Below are 20,539 nucleotides of genomic sequence, written 5' to 3'. Positions count from 1 at the left end.
TAGTGATTAAGAGATCAGAAATAAGACAGATTTGGATATGAATCTCAGCTCCCAAATTAACTGATCAAGACCTTAAAGTCTTCACGAAGGTCACTTGAACACCAATTTCTTCAACTAAATGTCACATAACAATACTCGCAGATTGCCCTCCCCCCAAAAAACAATGTACTTAAAGCACTTAATATCATTCCTGGCTGAGGAACACTCAATAAAATGATGGCCATATTTACTATTCCTTAACTTGAAGAACTCAGGACACAACAAAAACAAAAAAATAAATATCTATAGAAAACTACACTGCAAAATTATACTGAAAATCCCAACTGCATTAAGAAAACAAGAGCTATATCGTACACCTGAAACTAATACTATATGTTGAAAAACTTTAGTTAAAATAAAAAATTAATAAAGAAAGATAATTCTTTGACTGTTGGTCCCACAACACTGATGCTTTACGGGGGGGGGGGGGGTAAAAAAGAAATGGTTATGGACCATTTTTGAGTACTAATCCTGTATCCTTCCGTAGCTTATCTCCTTCCAACCAGTCTTTAATAGTGTGTTTGTATACGAGGGAGTTGTTATTTCAGAACTTCTAAGCCTATTTTTAGTCAAACAGATAACCTGAAGCCATACTCCAAGGACCAAAGCGGCTAAAAACAGTAAAGGCAGCTTCCATGAATACATGGGTGCAATCTAATAGTGAGCAAGTCAAACGATAAAAATGGGACTCTCGGGTTGAAGACTAGGGGTGGAGAATGGCATTCTGGACTTAGGAACTACCGCCATCCCATTTCACCCACTCTTTCTTAAAACACAATTACATGCCGTTCGACTCTCTCTCTCTCTCTCTCGAAACTGACTTGCCCGCCCCGCCACTCCAAAAACCACACCTGGTGTATTCGCTGCCGAATCTCCAACTCCCGCCACAGATTTGGCTTGCGTCCGCCCCAAGGCGGAAGTGACTTCAACGGGACACTCTGAAAGTAACAGAGTTCAAATAGCAGCAATCTAAAACCCCTACGGCGTTCTGAGAAAACTCTTCTCTGACTACCCCTCTCTTATGCCTCCGTCTTCTGTTAGGGTGTCGAAAAGGATTCGCCACTCACTAGCAACCGGTTCCCCGCACCAAACTCCAAATCATTTAAGTCTGTTCCCTCTCATTGGCCAACAAAGTGCCATGGGTATCTCCCAGGAACTACAATTCCCGTCAGGCCCCACAGGAAGGAAAAGCAGGCAAGGACAGAGGCTGGGGCAAAGCAGATTGGGAAATGTAGTCCCCTGCAGGCCGAACCGAGCAATAACCCCGCCTTCCCCCCCACTGAAGCAGGAGAAACCAGGTGTTCGGCTTAGAACCCGCGTTACCGCTAAAGGGAGGAGCCAAGCCCTTAAGCAGCATTCCTCACTTCCCCCCACATGTTGAATAAAAATGTTCATTAGCTCCAAGAAAGCTCTAAGTAATCCCTGAAGAAGTATGGCTGTCTTTCCAACATTTCCAGGTCATTAAAAACTCCACAGAACTCCTCCACCTCAGGTTCCCAACTCGTGGGAAAAGGTGCCTTTTTTACAAGTGGGCAAAATGGCTGTCCTGTTAGTTTTGCCATTGGTTGTCCTTTGCGTCGTTCAAGGGCGGTTACTTATCACCGATTGGTTCTTTTTCCCTTGAGGGTGGAGGAAGACTTGGCACGGCTCTGCCGCGGCCCAGGAGGAGATAAAGGGGTGGAGAGAAGGCAGTTTTTTCAGGTATGATTGGATGATCCTCATGTCACTCGGAGAATGTATAACCTATGATTTGTGGACTGTCCCTCAAAGAGAACGAAGAGGCGGGGCTAGTGCGTGGTGGGAAGGGGCGGGATTTTGCCAGCCGCGGCTGCCGCTGGAGCCGGTGTCCGGGCTGGTGATGGGGTTAATTCCCTTTCGTAAGACTCTTACTTGCACCCACCCAGCCCCGCCGTCGCCCCGCCGCGCCGCGCTCCAGCCGCCTCCTCCTCCTCCTCCTCCTCAGTAACGCGGGTAAGAGATGCCCTCCCCTCCCCCCTCCAGCTCCCCGGGAATAACGCGCCTCGCTCCCCTCCCCCGCCCGCCAACCGGTAGCGCTAACGGAGAAGGAGGCAGGCAGGGGAAAGATGTGTATTAGAAGGTGGCCTTCTCCGCCGAACCATCGGCGCTCCAGCCAGGCCCCCGCCGAGGTGCTGCTGCTGCCAGCCTGCCGGGAGGTCGGCTTCCGAGGGAGCCCTGCTCGCCTGGCCCGCCGCAGCGGCTGCAGCTGCATCCACTACCTTGTACCCACCGCCCCCACCCGGGGGCCTTGTGAAAAGCAAACCCCTCGAGGCCTAGCGGAGGAGGCAGGGGAAAGGTTCCCGAGTCCCTGCCATGGCTGCTGCTTGCTGCCTTTGCAGCCCCAGGGACTCGGGAACCAGGCACAGCAGGCCTGCCAGGAGCGGGTTCCGTGCATGGTTCTCCTCTCTCGGGTGGCTGGCGCCGGTGCCTCGGGCTCCCTGGCCCACCCCACGCCTCGGCCCCCCGCCTTGCACCGGGAGAATTTTTAGAAAGGAAATAAGGCGTTCCGACCCGTTGGTGAAATGTAGGCATATCTTGCCTGTTGTACCAGAAAAAGCACAATGGGATTATTGAAAAGAAAGTTGAATGACTGTCAGTACCACCGACCCCAGGGGTCAGATTTACACATCTTATGGTTGAGCCTTAGGCTCAAACCTGTGTTTTTGAAGTTTTTTGGTTCTCTTTTTTGTTACTAGGTGCAGAGGAGAGTGCTTCTCTTTTTGAGCTTGCTTTTATGTAGGAACAAATTGTTGAGGCTGTCTTGTCCCGTGTGTAATTGTCCTGGATAGCAAGTTAAGTAAAAGTAAGGCTTAGTAAATAGCAGATGATTTTTCTAATATGATGTCCCAGGAAATAGATGTGTATAGATCTAAGTATCCATGGTTGTAGTTTGCATAATTGTAATTCTGAAGAAACCGTTTGCTATTAGCTTAGATGTCATTGATGAGAAGAACTTTTGAGTAATTAAAAGGTGGTTAAAGTCTAACTGGAAGCTAACCGAGTTGTAATATTTGAAAGAGTAAGATCTATGTAATATTTAATATAGTTGGTTACCAGTGTACCTAGAGTAGCTGGACATACATCAACTTAATAAAATCTGGCATATTTGAGAACGAATGTTTTTTCCTCACACAGTGATTAGGTGCTCATCTTTTCACACCTTGTGGGGTTGGTTTTGGGGTTTTGTTTTTGTTTTGTTTTGTTTTGGCACGAGTATGTCCTTAAATAATGGATTCTGTAATTTGTAGTAAACATGACCATATCAAAGGTAAAATTTTAGGCCTACTTCTGAGGCTTAACTTGTTACCAGTGTAAACTTGGGTTCTGAAGAAATAATCAATTTGCCTATGTGTTAGACCATTTCTTCAGGGTCTAAGGAGACCCCGTTGCCTTAATGATCTTACATATTTCCACAATTCATACACTTGCATACAGAATTACATAGATCCTAGATTCAGGATCTGGAAGAAATGTCAATGTGTGCTAAAAAAAAAGAAACATAACCCTGAAAGGTAAATTTGCTCAGCTCCCTACAAAGCACTGGTATATATGTATGTATATGTATGCATATATTTTTTTTTCATGTATCAGCATTTTCTAAAACTTGTTGGTTAATTGATATAGAATTGATACTTTCAGATCTCATATACTTTATATACAGAAAAGGCTGATGAATAGGAGGCTTTTACATTGTCTTATTAGCTGTGGACCTTCTGTGAGCCTCAGTCTCAGGTATAAAATTGGGATGATAGCACTTAACACTTGGAGTTGTGAGGATTAGAGATGAAATGTATAAAGCTCCTACTGTTGTGTTTAATGCATAGTATGCATTATTAAATATTAACTTAATGCATCTTAAGAGAATGAGTTTCTTTACATGCACATGTTGCAGCCTCAGAACTTGCTCTTTTATGGTAGAGGAGTACTATGGGAGTTTTCATTTATATAGGGACTTAAATTCTTGCACTTTGCCACTAGCCATTTTCAAAGTAAAAGGTATGTGACAAACTGGAAATCAGATACTGAAGAGTTGTTGATTTTATAGAAGGTTTTTTAATTTTTGTGTTAAAATCCCTATGTTTAGAATATATTTCAGATGAATTATTTGGAATAAAAGGATGTAGTAAATTGTTTTAATGATAAATTATTATAAAATCTTTTGAATTTTACTTAGCTGATAGGTGTTTCAAGGTTTAGATTGTTTGCAATCCATAATTCACTGTGCTATCAGGCTACTGACAGGCAACTCTTTAATACAGAGTTAAGATTAAGTGAGTCATTTGAATTCATTATGGCCATAGGCTGACTGCAGTTTTGTTGCTGTTTTTAATTCTCAGTATATATCAGTACTTGAGTTTTTCTTTTCTATGAAACAACATCCCAGACACACTGTTCCTTTCTCTTTTCCGGCACTTTGGAAAATGTATTGGTCTTCACACATAATAGTGTCTTTTGAGTTTGTCCTGATAGACAAATTAAAGTTTAACATGAAAAGTTTTATTACCAAGTCTACTGACAGTAAGGCCTGGCCAGGGTTCAAGGCAGCTGTACCTTATGTTGAATGGTGAATGAACCCAGTACAATTGAATGCTCTTTTGGGGAGCGTTAAGTGGCAGCAGCAGAATATTTTATAAAATTGAAATAAACTTTTTAAAAAATTATGCAGAAAAAATGCAGTGCCGGGCCTTTCCAAGTAATAAAAGAGATTTTTTTAGTACTGGCACTTTAGCATACTTAATTATACACATTTAAATTAATGTTAATTTTTAATTCTGCAGAAACAGAGAAACACTGAGAGTTGATAAAGGTTTTATTTTCTCCCTTCTTGAAAATGTTACAATAATAAGCACTTAAGACTTGATGGGTTTATAATACATTGTTGCTATTTGAATTAGAAAACTTGACTATTAATACTTCCATGATCTATTGTAAATACTCTGACAGTCTGTGTGTCAAAGAGTTGTGGCTACAAATAGCAGTCTGTTTTTCAAATGGCTCTTGTAGCTCCAAATCATAGACTCTATTTCTTTGTAGTCATACCTCTATGCATTGATGATAACTTATTATTTATAATTTAAGATAACTAAGATACGTAAGGAGCCTGTCAGTTTTGTCTTAGCATAATAGAGTATTTTCTTAGAAAGGTAAAATAGTCTTACATATGATCCTGTGAAGTCTCATAATGTTTATTAGTAATACAGACATGTGCAAAGAATAAAATCATAAAATCAAACAAAATTTTATTAAGTTAACTTTGCTTTCCAAATAAGGATACGTTATATAAATTAAGCAAATTTTTTTGTACCTGTTAAGATGTAAGCATGTGTATCTTTTCCAGAATTTAATTCAATTAGTCATTGGGTGATGGTTGAAACAAGAGATGAGTTATTTAATCCTGGCTAGAATCTAGTTCTGTGTCTTATTTTCCAAAAGTTTGGTTTTTTCTCAGATTTTATCCTGGAAGTTTTTACCTCTTCTTACCTTCTTAGTCTCTACATGTGCCCATTAACTTAAATTTTTCCCCCGTGGTTTTGAAAGCCTGTACTTAAGATCTTTGTTTTTCTCTTTGTCTCCTGAATTGTAGATTTGTAACTTTAAAGAAAAAAACAAAAACAAAAAACAAACAAACAAACAAAAAAACCTTATACATGTAAGCCCACTTCTCTTGTGCCTTCTTATTTCATAAATACTAAACCATATAGCATGTTTAAATGATTATTCTTATTGCCTGCTTGACTAGTGTTTTCATCTATAACTCCTTAAAAGTACTTTCTCTCAAAAAGAAATTAAGTATGGGAAGTAAGTTACATATGTTCTTATTCTTGACCTTTCTTCTTGAAGGGCATAGTTTGATATCGTCTTGCCAAAGAGTTTATTTAAAGTACTATGATTTGACTTCTCCCAACTTTATATTTATCAATGACATAAAAATTAGTTTTGTGAGCTAGTTGTACAGTTAACTTCACTAACGTTTCTTCTGCTTGAAAGAAATTCCATAACCGGTATATCACCTTAAAGTCTGAGTTGGAAGTTTAACTGCAGATTTACCTTGATGCCTTGTTTCTCAGTAGAGAGAGAAGCTATGGAATTACAAAAGAGAGGTCTAATGTTGTGGGGATAAAACTGTAAATGTATGCAAAGCAAGGACTTAAATGAACACAAGGCCCTCGTTTTTAAAGTGCTCTTGGGACAGATGCTTATTATAGAATTGCTATGTTTAAAAATAGTATCTTTTTGCTGGAAACAACCCAAATCCCTTCCTTGAGCGAATGGTTAAACCATTCTATATCCATACCATGGACTACTATGCAGCAATAAAAAGGAAGAAAACATTGATAAAGCAACTTATGTGGATCTTAAAGTAATACATCAAATGAAAAAAAAGTTTTAAAATGGGAGAACCATGTGGTCTCATTTATATAACATTCTCAAAATGGCAAATTATGAGCTAGAGCGCAGATTAGTGGTTTCCAGGCATTAGAGATGGGGTTTGAGGAAGCAGGATGGTTGTAACTAGAGAAGGGTAGTATGAGGGATCTTTGTAGTACTGGAACGTTTCTGTATCTTGATTGTATGGTGGTTCCCTAAATCTACATTGCATAGAAACACAGACAAATGGTGCTTTTAGGTGGCTCTTTTGACTAAGTGTCCGACTCTAGATTTTGGCTCAGGTCATGAACTCAGGATGGTAAGATGGAGCCTTGAGTCAGGCTCTGCACTGGGCATGGAACCTGCTTAAGATTCTCCCTCTGCTTCTCCACCCCATTCACGCATGAGCACTTGTGCATGTGCACTCTCTCTTGCTCTCTAAGAAAAAGGAAAAGAAGAGAAACAGACAAATGAATGTGTGTAAAACTGGCAAACTGAATAAGGTCGTATATCAATGCCAATCCCTGCTTTAGATGCTGAACTATATTTACATTGTCATTGGGGGAAATTGAGTGACGAGTACATGGGAGCTTTCTATACTATTTTTGCAACTGCCTATGAATGTATAATTGTTTGAAAAATAGAAAGTTCAGCAAAAAAACTCTGATACTTATATATATGTTCCTGTATAGTATTGAAAAAAGTATGATTTTAAGCAAATACCTTCAATATACCATTCATACATTTTATATTGTTCATTTGTGTTAGTTTTACCAAGTTCACATGCATCTGAAACACAACAGAAATACCTCTACATCAAACATATCCAAGGTGCAATTTCTGTTTTCATTTTATAAGCCTTGTTTCCCCAAATGCCAGTTCTTTCATCATTCTCCTTTTATAAAGGCTTGCTGCCCTTTCACTTTTCAGCCCTTTCTTGTATAAACTAAAAAGAATCTGACATTAGTTATCTATATTGTTCATTTTCCAGTTGCAATAGAAGGATTTTATCATTTATCCAGTTGCAATAGAAGGATTTTTATCACATTAGTTATCTATATTGTTCATTTTCCAGTTGCAATAGGAGGATTTTTATCATTATTTAACCAGATATTTATATATTAAACCTATTGATTATCTGTAAGATAAAATAAAAGATGTTATCTTCTTGTATAGACATACAGAACCAGCAAATAAGAAATAATTTGGGGAAAGAAAGCGATATAAGTGCTTGTTAAGTTACTCTAATTACTGTATGACCCTACACTTTTTAATACAAAAGTACTAAATGTTCTAAAGCAATTGGAGAGTAACGTAAGTATGTCAAAAATAAAAGTATAGACCACCAACTTGGGGAGGATACTTTTTTGTGATACAGATGACTTTGATCCATTTGGAGTTAATTTTTGTGTGTGGTATGAGGTAGGAGGTCCAAATTCATTTTTTTACATGTGGATATCTTTTTTTTTTTTTAAGATTTTATTTATTTATTTCTTAGAGTGAGCACAGGCAGACAGAGTGGCAGGCAGAGGCAGAGGGAGAAGCAGGCTCCCCGCTGAGCAAGGAGCCCAGTGCAGGACTCAATCCCAAGACGCTGGGATCATGACCTGAGCCGAAGGCAGCCGCTTAACCAACTGAGCCACCCAGGCGTCCCTGTGGATATCATTTTTATCTCCACACCATTTGTTGAAAACACTGTTCTTTCCCTATTGAATTGTCTTGGCTCTTTTGTGGACCATAAATGTAAGAGGTTATTTCTCAACTCTAAATTCTATTACATTGATTTATAGGTCTGTCACTAGACTGGTAGTACCACACTGTTTGATTATGTAACTTTGTAACAAGTTTTAAAATTGGGACTTGTGAGACCTCCAACTTTGCTCTTTTTCAGGATTGTTTTGGCTATTCTGAATCCCTTTGATTTCTTTATGTAGTTTAAGATCAGCTTGCCAGAAAGCCAGCTTGAATTTTTGATAGAGATTGTGTCAAACACGTAGGTCAGTTTTGTAATTTGGGAAGTATTACTATATTCAACAGTATTATATGAGAGAATTTCTTTAACGTGTAATGATTCATTTAAAAAGAGTAATAAACTCATTGCATGTTAATATAAATACTACATTTTTATGAAAAATGACTTTGCAGAATTAAAAAATAGCAAGAATGGGATTGTTTTATGTTTACATTTCTTCTTAATATCTGACTTATCAGAAGATAGCTGGTTTTTATGCATTCACTCTGCTTTTGCATTCACTCTGATAGGACATTTGATTTTGGTTGAAATAATAAGGCAATTTGGCCACATAAAAATATTTAGAAGAAAAGTAAGGGACCTCATGGACGCTTTGAAAGGATCTTGATCGGCAGTGGTCCTTGAACCACACTTTGAAAACAGCTTCTCCAGTGGAAAGCAATATGTTTGGAAACTCAAAGATTTGATTAAATACCACAAATCTGCCACTCACAACTGATGTGACTTTTGAGCAAGTAACTTAGCCTTTCAATCTGTTTCTTCATCTGTATAATAGGGATAATGACACCATACTTTGAAGGGAGGGAACAGGATCATGTATGTGAAGTTTGGGATATACAGAAACCACCAAAGAATTGATTCTTGTTCTGTTTCATATATACTTGTCCACCTCTGTCTATTGTATGGGATTAGCTAATTTTTTTCCACCTAATGTTTACATACCACAGCAAGGTTGTAACCTTTATGTAAATTTGGTTCATTGTAGTGGTATTTACTTAAGAGTGGAGCTTTATTCATATGTCTTTTATTATTCCTTTTAGCTACAAATCATATTAAGAAGGAAAGAGAAGGGTCCACAAAGAAAGTAAAAAAATTTATCAGAAATGAGGGAGTAAAATTGGTGCCTCCTTTAAGACCATTTGTCACTCAACTCCAGTCCTGCTACTAATGTTGTAGAATGAAGGAAACTGCAAAAAAAAAAAAAAAGCCCTCTGCCTTAAATTAAAGAGTGGTTCTTTAGCATGTATTTTCCCTGTTATAATTAATAAAATTGAAGTATAAATGACTCCAAATCTTTAATGATTCTATAATACTGAACCAAATCATACATGATGTTCTAAAAAAAAAAAAAAACAAACTCTTGCCACTTAAACTCTATATCATTAGAGTAGTAGGTATAACTTTGCATTTATCTGAAAAGCTAAATAAAGTGAATTGATTTTTTTATAGGACATGGAAAGTGTAGATTAATTCAGCAAGTATTTTTTGAAAACTTACTTTGTACCCTCTACTGATATTGTGAAACAGATAATACCCTTTCCCTCCTAGATCTCATTTTCTTGTGGGTGAGACAAAGAAATGAAATATATATATAATATAATGTCAGATAGAATACAGAAATTATTGCAGTGAACCAAGCAGTTTGAGAGCTTAAAGATTGACGGAACGAGATAATAGGGTCTATTTAAGACAGGGTGATCAGGGAAGACCTCTTGATATTTGAGCAAACTCTTGAATGAAGTAAGGCAACAAGCTATGAGATTCATAAGGGAAGAACATTCCATTTAGAAGTTACAAAGTACAAAGGCCATGAAATGGAGGAGATGGAGATGGAACTTATACTTGTTACTGATGTTCAACAGTGTTGTCCTGAAGACAGAGTTTAAAGGAAGAAGTACATTTTTTTAAAAGATTTTATTTATTTATTTGACAGACAGAGATCACAGAGAAGTGGGCAGAGAGAGGAGGAAGCAGGCTCCCTGCTGAGCAGAGAGCCCGATGCAGGGCTTGATCCCAGGACCCTGAGATCATAACCTGAGCCGAAGGCAGAGGCTTTAACCCACTGAGCCACCCAGGCGCCTCAAGGAAGAAGTACATTAAGAGCACTTTGAGCTCTGCAACTGTTAGCTGTACATATTTTGAGCCAAACAAATCATTTCCACTGTAGAACCTCTTAATCCCAAATGTACTGGATCTTAAGGGACATTTACAAAGTCTAAGCCCAAATGTTTCATCTTCACTTATCAAGGATTTCTTGTCTTTTCAGTGCTAAACCAAAAGATCCAATAGTTTTTCTTAAAATTACCTACATTTACATGGAGCAGTAGGGCCATCTTTGTGTTGAAATGTGAGAATTCATCTGGTCCAACCTCAATAGTTCTCAAGAATCAGTCCAGTGGCAGTCACCTGGGCAGCTTGTCCTAAAGTTGTCTGCTTTTCATTTCCTTTCTTCTTCCAGGGGGTATCAGAATGAGGACAAGGGAAGAGAGCTGCCTGGCTTCTGCCTTCCAAGCGAGCTGTGGTGGAGATCTGATAGGACGGAGAAACAGGCAGTCATTTAGCCTTTGCTTGAACTATCCTTGTGGCGGGAGTACATTTCTAAGGGACTTCTTGTCTATACTTTATATTTCTTTGTTTCAGCATCTTCAGGTATATAGTCATAGAGATACATACATATATACAGATATGTATATATCAGTGTAGATTTGTATGTTTATATTTGTATGTTATATTTTCTGGTTGTCATGTTACATTACATACACACATTTTATATATATATATATATATATATTTTTTTTTTTTGGATGTATGGAGGAAGGGCATAGGAGGAGAGGAGATCCAGTTGAAGGAGACCGTAATTGAAATGTTAATCATAATCATAAAGGTGCATCAATATCCATGTCAAAAAAAAACCCCGTAGAAGAGTAGTGCCCCCAGAAAGTAGAAACTAAGGTGTGGGTAAGGATGGAGACTTCACCTGCCCAGGTATAAGACCCTCCTGTTTGGCCTAGTTGTCCTAATAAGGGAGGAAAAGGAAAAGTAACCCCATAAATGTCTCCGGTAGGTATGTGTCTCCCCATTTCACTTGTCCCTGGGTATTTAGCACCCTCCTTATACTTACCCAGGTTAAATTCCGCATTATTACTGACTGAGGGACTCCATCTAGTCCTCAAAGTGCATTAGATCTTGTCATAGAACCAGGAAGCTAGAACATAATGATACCACTTCTGGTTTTAGGTTTTTATATTACACAAGGTGGTATAATCACAGGAAAGAAATGTTTTGAAGGACAGTTTTAAAAACAAATTTCAAATCATTTTGATAAGTTGACTTGAAAAATATGTTCAGAATTGTTTTCTTTTGTTTTGTTTTTAAACTCAGGTAATTTTGCAGACCTGTGTGTCTTTTAAAGTCAGAAATATTTCATTAAAAAGGGGAAAATAAATTAAAAATTTTAAAGATATTTTGTATTATTTAATAAACTCAACAGATTGTTTTACTTTTTGACTGGGATAAAAACTGAATCAGTTTAAAGTTCCCTTTAAGTGAGCTTTAAAATGAACTTTTTGGAAAGTTTGTACTTTCTTTTTAATTAACATATCATATATTTTTTGCTTCAGGGATACAGGTCTGTGAATCATCAGTCTTACACAATTCACAGCACTTGCCATAGCACATACCCTCCCCGATGTCTATAACTCAGCCACCCTATCCCACCACCCCCACCCCCCAGCAACCCTGTTTGTTTCCTGAGATTGAGTCTCTTATGGTTTGTCTCCCTCCCAAAAGTTTGTACTTTTTGAAAGCTTTTTAAAAAATCAAAACAGTATACTGCACATAAAAATCAAATAGTACAGTGGATCTGTAATTGATTATCATTCCCTTATCCACTTTTACTGTATGGATTCAGGAGTTTCTTGAAGAGAGCTAGAATGTTCTTAGCACCAAAAATCAAATGCATTCTTCTTTATGCTCCCATCAGTTTATCAAAATCATGTCACATTGTTTTCTTACACTGGAAGCATGGATTTTCTGTAATTTTTAAAAATTTATCCTGGAGTTTCTAATTGTCTTTTTTTTCTGATTGACAAGCAATAATGTACCATCAGCATATCCTCGAAGTTTTTCAGTCTCTGTTTCATGGAGACCTCTTTACCTAAGGGATTTTCTCTTGGATGCTTTTTTGCCCTCATCCTGGGACTTTCCTTCTGCCGTTTGAGGTTGAGTCAACTGTTTGCTGGCTTCTGTGGATCCACCTTTTCTCTTGGTTTTTATACTCATTTTGCTAGATGATAGCCTAAGATATTTTCCTTAAAAAGGTTGCTTGAGAAGTAAATCTTTTCAGACTTGAGACACCTGAAGTCTTTATTCTGCCATCACACCTGCTGGAGGGCATAGAGTGCTAACTTCAGTCATTTGCCCATTGTACTAGTACGTCACTGTTGTCTTCTAGCATCTGTGTTACTTTTGAGAAATCTGCTGCTGAAATTTTCCAAGTACATACAAAATTTGATAGATGACTCATTTTTACAGTTGTTAACATTTTGCTCTGTTTGCTTTACTCTATATCAATCCATCTCATTTTTTTGACTCGTTTCAAAATAAATTCAGGAATCCGTATACTTCAGTCCTGAACACTTTGGCATGCATGTAATTAACTAGAGTTCAGTATTTGATTATGTTTTTATGGGTAAATATACATTCAGAAAATGCATAAATCAGGAACTTACCATTCAGTGAATTTTGTATACATAGACCCATGTGTCAAGGTATAGAACATTACCATCACGCTAATAAACAACCAAAAGTTTTGATTCTTTTTCATCATATATTTTCCTGTGCTAGGAACGTTCATAAATGGAATCATACAATATGTGCTCTTTTGTGTAAGGCTTCTTTTTTTAACTTAGCATATTTTTCACATTTATCCATGTTGTTGCATGATGAATAGTTGCTCTTTTACTACAGAATAGTATTTTGTTGTATAAATATACAATTCGTTTTTCTGTTCTGTCAATTACCACCTATGTGCTGTTTCTGCTTTTTATCATAAATAAAGAACTCTTTGACTTGCAAGAGTATTGGAGAATAAGTTTTAAATATTCAAATGAGAAACACCTGCTAACATGCAGCATATAGCACAAAAATCCATTTGTTTATTTCTTTCTTCCTTTCATTTCCTAGATCTTGAGTTTTTGTTAATAAAAAATGAAGGCACAACTTAGTTGAGAATATTGGCATGGTTTTTTGTTTCTTGCTATACAAAGAGGAAGTAGGAAGATTATTTAAAATCATCCCATTTTTTTAAAAAAATAATCTCTACACCCGTCATGGGGCTTAAACTTACAACCCCAAGATGAAGAGTATGTGCTTTACTGATTGAGCCAGCCAGGAACCCCATAAAGTCACCCCATTTTTTTAAAGTTTTGAACATTTTTATTGAAATTTTAGGATTAACCTAAATTTTAGGATTTCCTAGTCCATCGACTGATTTTAGGTAATTGGGTGTTTAAATTGTCTTTCCTAGAAGTTAGCATTTCAGCACAAAGTCATTGAATTTTAGAAGTAGATGTTTTTAAAGAATATATTAATTTGACATTAACTTTTTTTTTTTAAGATTTTATTTATTTATTTATTTGACAGAGATCACAAGCAGGCAGAGAGGCAGGCAGAGAGGGAGAGAGAGAGGAGGAAGCAGGCACCCTGTTAAGCAGAGAGCCCGATGTGGAGCTCGATCCCAGGACCCTGGGATCATTACCTGAGCCAAAGGCAGAGGCTTTAACCCACTGGGTGCCCCTTATTTGACATTAAAGGCATGACCTTTTGAGTTATGTTTTGTGTCTACCATGCAGGAGTACTGTGTATTTTGCTTATTTTTACTAAAGATTGTCAATTCTACTAGTGATTGTAGATTTTAAGATCATGATCTAGAGGGTCCTTTCTACCTTTAAAGTTTTGTTAAATTTCTATGTTAAATTAAGAATGAAGTTTTCTGGTTGCCATATTACATTACACAAAAGGGTTATTCTGGTGTAATGTTCCAGTGTACACATTCCATGGCTTTTTGTGAGTGTTAGTGTTATGGCTAATGACTGCTAATTTTGAAATTAAATTAAAACAAAAAGAGAGTAGTGTCTTTTGTAGTCTAGTTTTCAGGCTGTGTTTGTGGCGTATGAAATTTATTTTATGGCTTTTCTGAAAACTACATGCAGATGCTACACAGCATTTCAGTAGCATTTACCTTACTACTGAAATGGAATACCCAATAATAAAATAGGCAAAAGTTTTATGAGGATTGATTTATAAATGTTAAATACTGCTTATGTGTATTTGAACTTTATTGGCATTTAACACCTATACTTTGATTTTAGAAAGGACTTATTCATCTTTTCTCATGTCATTTTCTCTTGGTTTATGTGCCATTTGTGAAAATGCTTAAATGCTGGTACTAAGATAAGGCATAATTGATGTTCTTGTTTGTGAAAGTTCCACTAAGATCACAGAAATGACTACTAAATAAATTGTTTCTGTCTTTGAAGACATAACCTCTGCTTTCAAGAAACTCATGACTTAGTGGAAATCCATTAGAGTCAAAATTTCCATATTATAAATGTCTTCCATATTATAAATGTAGCTTCCATTTCCTTTTCTTGATTTCTCCTCCATTTACTTGTTCTCTTCTTTCCCCTTGTCTTTGGTCACATTTACTTAAAGATAGGACAGGATGAATGAGCTATGAAGAAGGAGGAGCAAGGGGCACCTGGCCAGCTCAGTTACTGGAGCATGCCATTCTTGATCTTGGGGTTGTAAGTTTGAACCCCACAGTTGATGTAGAGGTTACTTACAAATGAAATCTTAAAAAAAAAAAAAAAGGGCAAGAGTCTCAATCAGTGTTCTTTTTAAATTAAATATATGCAGTGTCAAGGATTACATAGGGTTTAACCTTCTAAATGCACAACAGAAAACCAAGTGAAAGTTGGTTAGGTAATTGAATTGCTTTTACGTGTCCTATCATAAAATCCTGTCATAAAGAATATAGGCATTCTAGGGGCACCTGGGTGGCTCAGTCAAGTAAGTGTCTGCCTTAGGCTCAGATTATGGTCGCAGGGTCCTGTGATTGAGCCCTATGTTTAGGGGCTTTCTGCTCAGCATGGAGTCTGCTTCTTCCTCTCCCTCTGCCCTTCCCCCTACTTGTGCTCTCTCTTGCTCTCTCTCAAATAAATTAAATCTTTAATTAAAAAAAAAAGAATACAAGCATTCTTGTCTTGATCTCATTTCTCTCACAGCTCTTCACCTGGCATCCTATGCTTCAAAGACACTAAATTAACGGCCCAGCCAAGACTGCATCCCACTTCTCTAAACTACAAGTCCAACTTTATATTGTACCAAGTATAAAGAAATTAATCAGGTCAATTAATATGCTTTTTTGTAGCCCCAGAACTTAATGGAGGCAAATTTATTGGAGAATATTTAAAGATAGTTAGCTTGTCATACTACAAACTCCATACTTTATTCATCTGTAAGTTATAGTGTTCCTTGCTTAAAACTAATTACTTACTGTATTTAGAGGACCTTCCCTCTTGACTCAAGTGCTAGTATTTATGACTACTTTATAACTGAACCTGAGCTACTCAGAGTTGGCTAATTAAGAAATTTCACAGTTAGTGTACATTGTACATTATAGCCCATACAAGAGTTGGCTTGAGTTTCTGGCTATAGGAAATGTGATAAGGCAAGAGTTATGTTAGGATGCAGATGAATTCCTAACTTTCTGGCCATTTCTTTTTTTTTTTTTTAAGATTTATTTATTTATTTGACAGACAGAGATCACAAGTAGGCAGAGAAGCAGGCAGAGAGAGAGGAGGAAGCAGGCTCCCTGCTGAGCTGAGAGCCCAATGCGGGACTCGATCCCAGGACCCTGGAATCATGACCTGAGCCTAAGGCAGAGGCTTTAACCCACTGAGCCACCCAGGCGCCCCACTTTCTAGCCATTTCCTAACTAATTTCTTAATTATATGTGATTGGTGGTATAGGGTGATCAACCAAATGTGAATGGCCCAGTGTAAGACCCTCCACAAATAATTAATGCATATCACTTGCCTTATACTGAGTCAAATGTTTTGCTTTCATCTTAAAAACAGGCCTAGAGAACCACTAACCTACTTTTAGTCTCTATAGATTTGCATCTTCCAGACATCTTATATACATGAAATCATACAATATGTCATTTTTTGTGACTATTTTTCACTTAAGCATAGTCTTTAAGAATCAGATATATTGTAGCATGAATCAGTGCTTCTTTCCTTTTTTGTGTTTGAATAATACACCACTGTATGGATATACCACAATTTTTTAATCCATTAGTTGAGGACCATTTGAGTTGTTTCTATTTCTTGGCAATTGTGAATAATGCTGCTGTGAAAATTCTTGTATAAGTTTTATGTGGATGTATGTTTTCATTTCCCTTTGGTATATACCTAGAAGTGAAATTGCTGAGTCATATGAAAACTCCATGTTTAGCCATTTGAAGAACTGATAAACCGTTTTCCAGAGTAGCTGTATTCCCAGCTGCATTCCCAGCAGCAGTATAAAGGGCTTGCAGTCTCTCCATATTCCCCAGTGCTGTCATTGTCAGTCTTTAATTATAATGATTTTCTTAGGTGTGTAGTTAGATCTTGTTGTGGTTCTGATCTCCATTTCACTAATGATTAAAGATGTTGAACATCTTTTCATGTACTTATTGTTGGCTAATGTTGATTTAATGTAGACCTTGATATCTAAATGTTTGTGTACTTTTATGCACTCTACAATTACTCAGTATTTAGGCTCTGTGTTCCACATAAAATGCCAGTGTATATATGAACACATTTAAGGTCCTAGTTAGTTCTATGTCCTGTTGGAGAATTGGAGAGATACTGTTTCATCTGTTTTTCCAAACTTACCTGATATATAAGGATAGTCACCAGTTTGCCTAGGAGGACAGTCCCAGTTAACCATTAATTGAATTGCTTTGTTGTGGCATAATTATAAAAGTGCCCTCTTTCACTTTGAAGTGCCCTGATTTGGACAATAAATTATATGGCCATCCTACTGACAATTAACCTGGAGTATTTAGATACACATTTGCTACCTACTAGATCAGAATCTCCAAGAAAAGTGCCTGGAAGTAATGTTTTTAGCAACTTCAAGGTCAAGCACATTTATATTATTCAAGCAGAATGCTGGTGTTGCTCTGTGACCTGAAACCCATTATCATTGTTTTAGTGGGACAATGAGTTCCAAGTTAAAATTGGAGAGAAATAATTTTATTTGATAAGCTAGCACTATCCTTCTCCTTAAAGTAATGATAGAGGAGGAATATTTCATAACACACATGTTGGACAGGCTCTTAGGAGCAAAAGAGTATGGGGAAGTAAAGGGAAATAAATTTCTAGAAGTAGGGTGGTTTCAGGATGGAGGCAGTGAGCAAAACTGAGCCTCTTGGTAATATCTCCCTTGAAGTTGGATGAGAGTAGAGGAGAGATTCATGAAGATGTTCTTCATACCTGAGAACTGGGATCAAGAACTAATGGCAGGGGTGTAGAAGAAGTTCTTTGATATCCTGAGGCTAGGTTACAGAAGAAAGCATATGGTACTATTGATTTTTATATATTTGGGGGTCAGTAAGATTTGAGAATATCTGTACATATGGTCCTTTGTAAGTCAGGCACTTGTAAAAGATCTGTATTTTTACACAAGTGTCAGAGATGCCTATCCACGTTTGTAAAGATTTTTTTATTTGCTAATTGTATAAATGTCTTTAAGATGAAAGCAAACACATTTGACTCAATATAAAGCAAGTGATATAGACTAATTATTCTTGGAGGGTCTTATACTGGGCCATTCACATTTGGTCATTTGGTTTATCACCCTTTACCATCAATGGCATATAATTAAGAAATTAGTTAAGAAATGGCTGGAAAGTTAGGAATTTATCTGTATCCCAACATAACTGTTGCCTCTTGATATTTCCATTAGCCAGAAACTCAAGCCAACTTTTTTTTTTTTAAGATTTTATATATTTATTTGACAGAGAGAGATCACAATGAGGCAGAGAGGCAGACAGAGAGAGAAGAGGGAAGCAGGTTCCGTGCTGAGCAGAGAGCCCAGTGCAGGGCTCGATCCCAGGAACCTGAGATCATGACCTGAACAAAGGCAGAGACTTAACCCACTGAGCCACCCAGGCGCCCCTCAAGCCAACTCTTGTATGGGTTATAATACCAAGTAACACAGTCTTCAATATAATTATCCACAACACAGTATTTGATCCAAAAACTGTTGGATGGGACTTTTTTTTTTTTCTTTAGTTTTATTGAGGTATAATGGATGTACAAAGAACTGCATATATTCAAAGTGTATTTGGAAGAGATTCTGGTTTTTTTTAATTGATACTGTGGCAAGTCTGCCATTATAATTTGTCTTTGAAGCATATAGTAACTGAGTGGAGAAATGAAACAGCTTGTTAATTTAACTTGGGGAAACTGTCATGAATTATTTATAGTAAGATGATTTACACTGGGTTATTACTAAGACTTGTCCATATTTATGGAATGAGTACTTTTGTCTTCAAAAGCTAGTGACTTTTCATTTGTATATATTTATTTGAGAGAACAAGAGCAAATAATGATGTGCCAAATGAAAAACACAATAATAAATGCTTGAGAAGTTCAAAAGAATAAAAAATGGCTGGACTGGAGAAGTTAGGGAAAGTTGTGGGGAAGAAAGTAGGTCATTAAACAGGTAAAGACAACACAAGAAAGGATCCAGTGGAGTCTGAGCTAGAGCCTAGAGAATAGATTTGATTCATTCACTAGGTAGACATGGATGAAAGAACATTCTAGAGAAGCAGAACCAGTGAGTATAGGTTATAGAAGGTGAATGGTCTGGCTTGGCTGCAGTCTGGGATGGTTGAGGGGAAATAAAAATGGAAAGTTAAGTTTGGGCAAGATTGGGGAAGATATTAAATGCCAAACTGACGGATTTAAATTGTGTCCTCTGAGTAAAAGGGGAACTACTGAAGGTTTTCTTTTTTTTTTTTTTTTAAAGATTTTATTTATTTATTTGACCGAGAGAGATCACAAGTAGACAAAGAGGCAGGCGGAGAGGGAGAGAGGGAAGCAGGCCCCCCGCCAAGCAAAGAGCCCGATGCGGGACTCAATCCCAGGACCCCGAGATCATGACCTGAGCCAAAGGCAGCGGCTTAACCCAGTGAGCCACCCAGGCACCCTACTGAAGGTTTTCTTAAGCAAGATAGTTGATTTCAGGTTTCCTTGTCTTATTGTTACTTGGGCTCTGTTTTTCTTGAGGTATTTGTAATGCTGTTTCTGCCTCTATGCTGTTAGCCTTTTTTCCTTTAATACTTTAGTTGTGGTTATCAGGAAATTGATTTTTAAATTCTTTTTTTAATTGACTTATAGACAACCTGTCCCCTTATTTTTCTTGGTATTCTCAAATCTCTTTACCTATGGTAAAGTAATAATACTAGATCTGGAAGAGAGGGACAAAATAATTACCATTACTATTGTAGTATTAGAGTATGGCTTAATTCAGTAAATATTACGATTTTTCAAGAACATGAATTTTAGGAAGCATAATTGAGTCCAGAAAAATTGAAAGATAATGGGCCCTCCTTGTATGTGAAGATCCAAAATTATACTGTCTCATTATTTTTTTGAATTTTATTTAAAAATATATATTTAGAGAAGCAAAGCAAGTTCAGCTTAAGAAAATTATCTTTTTTTTTCTGGACTGTCATAAAGGATCCACAGACATTATAAATGTAGACTTTAGAAAAAAGTGAGAAGATCCCAAGAGTATTTTTCTATTCTTATCTCATTTATTTATTTCTTAACTTCAAATATTCAGGTAAAAACTGCATATAAAATGTGAAGTACAGGTAAAGCAGTTCAACTGTTTTGTCTTAAAGCCATATTCATAACCCTAAGTGATGGAAATTCTCTACTTTTAATGGGTTGTGAGAACTTTAATACAATTTCCTTAAGCTCATGTTGGATTATTTATACTTTAAATACTTTTATGGCTTTTAGAGTAATTTTCTGTTTTTATTTGCTAGTATTTGACTATTTTATTTCCTAGGAATTAACTGTCCCTTAAATATGATACTACATAAAGTATTATCATTTCATCTCCTACAGAAGAAAATAGTAAGTATTTAAGATTCTCTGATCTGGTTCTCCTATACCGTTTGTTCAGTCAGCAATTACTTCAAAAAAACATTCAGTGAGTATCTGCCATGTGCCAAGCCCTGGCTTTGAGAATTCAAAAATCAATGATTTGGACTTTTGCCCTGGAGGAGCCCAG

The 20,539-nt window shown here is 37.0% G+C and overlaps 2 protein-coding genes across 3 annotated transcripts in view; one reads left to right on the top strand and one right to left on the bottom strand.

Moving 5' to 3' along the window:
- ZRANB3 (zinc finger RANBP2-type containing 3) overlaps nucleotides 1-1,138 on the bottom strand; it is a 329,435-nt gene extending 328,297 nt beyond the window's left edge. Inside the window, exon 1 of one of the 2 annotated variants that reach the window (XM_047722507.1) lies at nucleotides 891-1,138. The gene's annotated coding sequence lies outside the window, so the exon portion shown is untranslated. The remainder of the gene's footprint in view (nucleotides 1-890) is intronic. The other variant, XM_047722509.1, reaches the window with a different exon arrangement.
- A 697-nt stretch (nucleotides 1,139-1,835) lies between these two features.
- The window catches only part of R3HDM1 (R3H domain containing 1), a 206,095-nt gene continuing 187,391 nt past the window's right edge, over nucleotides 1,836-20,539 (top strand). The window contains 1 exon segment of the mRNA XM_047722506.1: nucleotides 1,836-2,010. The gene's annotated coding sequence lies outside the window, so the exon portion shown is untranslated.

This window comes from Lutra lutra, chromosome 3, assembly GCF_902655055.1.
Source record: "Lutra lutra chromosome 3, mLutLut1.2, whole genome shotgun sequence".
Taxonomy (NCBI): domain Eukaryota; kingdom Metazoa; phylum Chordata; class Mammalia; order Carnivora; family Mustelidae; genus Lutra; species Lutra lutra.
This window is presented reverse-complemented; position numbering and strand designations above follow the sequence as displayed.